We start from the raw sequence: 5,601 nt of genomic DNA, 5'->3' as shown, positions 1-5,601 counted from the left end.
GAGAGATTAATCTTTAAAATTGGGAACAGAATAATTACCACCACTTCTATTTTACAAAGTACTTGAAACATTAGCAAGAACAATTATGCAACAAAAAATATGTATAGTATGTCGGGTTGTGATTATTTAACAATAACACTATCCTTTACACACAAGATCTGAAAAAAATCCACTAAAATTCTCTTAGAATTAATAACCTAGCTCACTAATGTAGCAGGATACCAAATCAATACACCAAAACCAATAGCACTCCAGTACATCAATAATAAATCCATTGAGAAAGATTTTATGAAAAAATATCATTCACAATAGCATCAAGAAAAATTAGATATTAGTAATTAATGTAACTGAGTAAGTGGAATACTTCTACAACAGAAACTACTGCACTCCAAATATAGAAAGTAAAGAGGACACCAGAAAATGGAAAGGCAGAAACAATACAATCAAAATTGACATGTATAATTTTGCAATATTATATATCAATTAAAATTGATATATAAATTTAATGAAATCCCAATCAAAATAACAGCAACAGTCTTCATACAACTGGAGGAAAGAATCCTAAACTTCATATGAAATCAAAAGAGAACCAGAATAGCAAAAGCAATCCTGGGTAATAAGCACAAAGGAGGAGGCATCACAATCCCAGACTTGAGGTTATAGTGGTTATACTGCAAGACTACAGTGATAGAAAATGTGACTAAATGGAACAGACTAGAGGATATATAAAAAACTCTTAGCATCTTTATCTAGACTTTTGACAAATATGCTAAAGATGAACACATGAGGAATAATAGCCAGTAATGATTGGTACTGGGAAAACGGGTTTTCCATATGCAGTAGATTGAATCTACACCCATAACTCTCACCATGCTCTAAACTAAAATCAAAATGGCATCAAAGGTCCGGGGATTTAGCCCAGTGGTTCCAGCTCCTGCCTTGCATGCGTAAGTTCCTGAGTTTGATCCCCAGTACCAAAAACAAAAAAACAAAAAAAAGGTGGCATCAAATAACTAAACAATGAAGCAGAAACAACTTGACAATGATAAAATAGCTGAAAGTCTTGAAGTAATGGATATAGTCAAGGAATTTTTAAAACAGAATCCTGGATTCACAGGGAATAATACAAAGTATCAACAAATAGGGTCATATCAAGTTTAAAGTCTTCTGCACAGCACAAGAAACAACCAATGGAGCAAAAGAAAACAGAAGGAATGGAAAAAAAATACTTCTCGGCTCTTCCTCAGAGAGAAGATCAATATCTAGAAAATGTAATGAACTTGATCGCTTTGGAGGCACATATACTAAAATTGAAATGATACAGAGATTAGCATGGCCCATGCACAGGGATGGCAGGCAAATTTGTGAAGCATTTAATATTATTTAAAAAAGAAAATGTAATGAACTAAACAAATTAGACTCCCATAATGAAAGACACAATGAAAAAAAAAAGGGCAAGTGAAATGAGTAAATGCTTCACAAAATAATAGAGAAAAATGCTCAGCCTCACAGGACATTAGAGACATGCCAATTAAAACAACACCAAGATCCTATGAAACCAGAAAAAAAACTGGCCACCATCAAGAAAACCAATAGCAACAAATGCTGGTGAGGCTGCAGGGCAAAAGGAATTTTTCTACATTGTTGGTGCAAATATAAACTAGTATAGCCACTATTGAAATCAGTACGGAGATTCCTCAAGATCCTAAAACTAGAAAATCTATTCGATCCAGAGATTCCCCTTCTAGGTATCTTCCTGAAGAGTTAAAGACCTTGCATTATAGTGATATATATCTATGTTATTACAGTGATCTATCTATCTATCTATCTATCTATCTATCTATCTATCTATTTATCTATCTATCTATATACCTATGTTTACAGCAGCACAATTCGTAGTAGTAAAATCTTGGAAAGGGCCTATGAACAGATGAATGGATAAAAAATAGGGTATTTACACACAATGGTGTATTCGTATGCCATAAGGAAACATACATTACATTTTTCATTAGAAAATGGATGCACCTTGAGACTGTAATGTTGCGTGAAGCAAAGCAGACACACAAGCTTAAATATCATAGTTTTTAAAATGTGAGTGACAAAAATTATGAATAAGGAGCAAAATAATGTGTAGATAATAGTAAGTAAGGAGATAAATTTTTCTCATCTCTTAATCAGACCAAGAGATTACGGGAGACAGAGGGAAGCATGGGAATGGGAAAGAAAAAGGGAATTCAATGTGTTTTGTACAGGTACCAACTTCACACAAGGAATGTAAATATGATTTATTTAAAACATTCTAATTAAAAAAATATGTGTGTATGTGTGTCTACTTCTGAATTTTGTGGCATTGTATTAATCAGTTTTCCCATCACCGGGACAAAATGCCAACGCTTTCACTTAAAGGAAGAGAGCTTTCTTTTGACTCACAGTGTCAGCGGTTTCAGTCCCCAGTTGTCTGACACTACAACAGAAGCAGCACTGTGGAATGACGTGGGAGAAAAAAGCTGATGAAGTCATGGTGATTAGGAAGCAGAGAAAGAGGGGAGGAGTGAGGGACAAGAATACACCCTTCGAAGTTATGTTCCCATGACCCACCATTTATGACAAGACCCACCCTCCTAACCTGACAGTTTGGTGTACATTTTATGTTTAAACCATCACAGTGCCTAATAGAAGGTGCTCTTTATTGATGTATGATTTAAGCACATTCCTCAATTTGATGTCTTAGTGAATTCACCAATAGAGTAAGGGAAAGCATCTAATATATCTCACAAGTTTTACAAGCAATTGAAAGTGCATATAGATGGATAGATATCTAGAGAGATAGAGAAGCATTAGTACAGAAAGAACAGTTTTACCTAGTATTAGTGAATACCAGTTTTGCTTATCCTTTATGATATGCATTATTAATTCATATTTCCTTCATAGTCAATTCTGCCATATCCACTGGTGTTTTTGACTCCTATAGAAGTGTAGTTCATTTTGTACTTTGAATTTTTAACTATTTACAAGTGCATATATTTTATTATATATGAATAATTGGCGAAAATATTGACCTGGATGAAATAAAATATTGTAGGAAGGTGGACAACAACCTTACTTCTACTCCTTGTTCTTCTCAGGTGTACTTGACATACCATCAGTGATTTCTGCCTTTTGGGGATCCATTTTCAAAGCAGCTAATAGCTTCTGGCCGAAAAATCATTCCTTCCACTTAAATGGAGAAAAAATATAATTCATAACTGAATAAGAAGTGTTCACAAAGTAAATAATGTTTAATTTCATTATAATTTAATTCTCACTTTATCCATAAAACCCAACAACAATTTAAGAAAAAAAGTGAATCGTAAATCTATTATATGCCACACACTGTGTTTCAGCATTAAAATATGAAAAAGCCATCATTTCTTATGTGGTACATGGATGTGTTTGTTTGTACACACATTAGTCATTCCACCTACACTTATTGAGCCTTTTATAATTCCTATCCTCACCATACAATGCAAAGATGAATAAGACAGAGTCAGTGTCATTAAGGCACTCACAGTACAGTTAATATAAGGGATAATTCAAAGACTGTCATACAGGAATGGCAGCCAGAAATTAATGGTCTGCATGCCTCATGTAACTGTGAGGCTCAGTTTGTGGCCTTGTGAACCTTAAATTTTAATTCATACATTTCTAAAATTCAAAGGTGAAAGTTATACTAATTATTTAATTGATAGCAAAATGTATCAAAGTTAAGCATATTTTCCAGGCTTCCTTCTTTTGTGTGTGTTAAATATGGCCATTTCTATTGTGGGTTTTTTAAATGCAACCATCCCTAGAGAGTTAATCTGATATAAAAATATAATATTAATGGCTTTTATCTGATAGTAGGGTCAGAGCAGCCCAGAGATGAAAAGTGTGAGGCGGAGGGAAGTACATGAGTTATTTCCAGAATATTCATGAATTTCTACCTACGCTATAACACTTATTTTAAACTGAATCTTTTTAACTAACCAGCATTTATCTCCTTTGTATATGTCTTAATATATTTTCAGTACACTTTGGCAAAAACATTTAACTTTGCTTCTTGCTCATAAAATGGCTTATATGAATTTATAAAGCAATTTACCTGCAATATTTTCTTGCAATTTGGAAAAAATGTACATTATAATTTCTTTGAAAATATTTTTAAAATTTTTACCTTAATTTTAATGTCCATAATCACTGATGCTATAATGAGAAAACCTCTATAATGATTCCCAATGAAAGTTTGTAGAGCCAAAATTGTTTTGTTTTCAAATACACCATGCCATTTTCTACTATTGTCCTACCCAATTAAACTTTCATTAACTTTACAAAAATGAACTTTGCCTAATCTTCCTCTTAATTTTCATATACCCAAAATAAGGTATACAATATATTGGATGATTTTTTTCTAAAAAATTTAACAAATTTGTGTAGATTTGGAAAATTTACTTTGTATATGTTTGATATCTTATAAAGATTGACATAACTTTTTAAATATGCTCAACTATGCAATTTTATAAATGCTAAAGTTTCACTATCCTCATGAACTTAACTGTATTTACAGCTGATGATTTCTAAATGCACTTATTAAATCTCATGTGGAAAATAAGATATTTTAATAAAGACAAGTGATAGAACATGACTTAAGACCTTCATTAAACTTTAAAGTTTGGTATAGACACAGAATATGTTACATGAAGTGGATTCTGGAAATAAACAAATTTTGTTTCCTTTTTTTTTGGTACCGGGGATCGAACTCGGGTCCTTGAGCTTGCGAAGTAGGCCACTGAACAGCTGAGCTAAATTCCCTGGCCAAACACATTTTAATTTCAATATCATAGGAGGAAAGAGTCACTTTCAATGAACTTCAGATTCTATCCATAAGACTCAAATGAAAATCTTTCTTGGACTAAGTAGATAATAAAATAACGTCTTTAGATATTCTTATTTTGTTGGATACTGCTATACCCGTAGCACTAATTACATCAATGTTTGGTTTGGATTTCAGATTCTATGTGTACCTTCTCAGTTCCAAATTAAGAGTTGTGATATAACTAGTTAAATAAAAACAAATTCACTAACAAATCTAGAGATCAAGGCAAACAGGAGTAGATAAGTAATAGCTATATAGATATTAATTGAAACACATGAGAGAGAATAATGGCTCAATTGTCACTTCTTAAGGACAGTTTCCTAGAGCCTAAACATTAGTAAACTAAGAAGCAGAATTTGTTTCATATCTTGGGTATTAAGCCTATTCTAAATATATAATGTTTCTCTGGTTTGAGAAATTGAAAGTGTAAATGAGGATCAAATTTTGTAATAGATAAGGTGAATTAGGAAGAAAAGGTCCAAAGGGGAAGGGGAAGTGGAAATGGGAGGTGTAGGGGAAAGGAAAGATGGCAAATAAATAAATATGAGGGAAAAAAAGGAAACTATGTCTTTGTAAATAGGGAGGGGGGAGGCATTGCAGGGAGCGCAGGGAATGGGGAAAAATAAGAACCAAGATACATCATGTGAAGGTACAAATCCTTAATGATGAATATGATCATACTGTATACCTAAAATGTACATAGTGTGTGT

The 5,601-nt window shown here is 32.8% G+C and overlaps 1 pseudogene; it reads left to right on the top strand.

Annotated features, from left to right (window-relative positions):
• Positions 1-1,284: 1,284 nt before the first annotated feature.
• Positions 1,285-1,384, top strand: LOC117284836 (annotated as a pseudogene).
• The last annotated feature ends 4,217 nt before the right edge of the window (positions 1,385-5,601 follow it).

This window comes from Fukomys damarensis, unplaced genomic scaffold (assembly GCF_012274545.1).
Source record: "Fukomys damarensis isolate Sample0158 unplaced genomic scaffold, DMR_v1.0_HiC HiC_scaffold_39, whole genome shotgun sequence".
NCBI classification, from domain to species: domain Eukaryota; kingdom Metazoa; phylum Chordata; class Mammalia; order Rodentia; family Bathyergidae; genus Fukomys; species Fukomys damarensis.
This window is presented reverse-complemented; position numbering and strand designations above follow the sequence as displayed.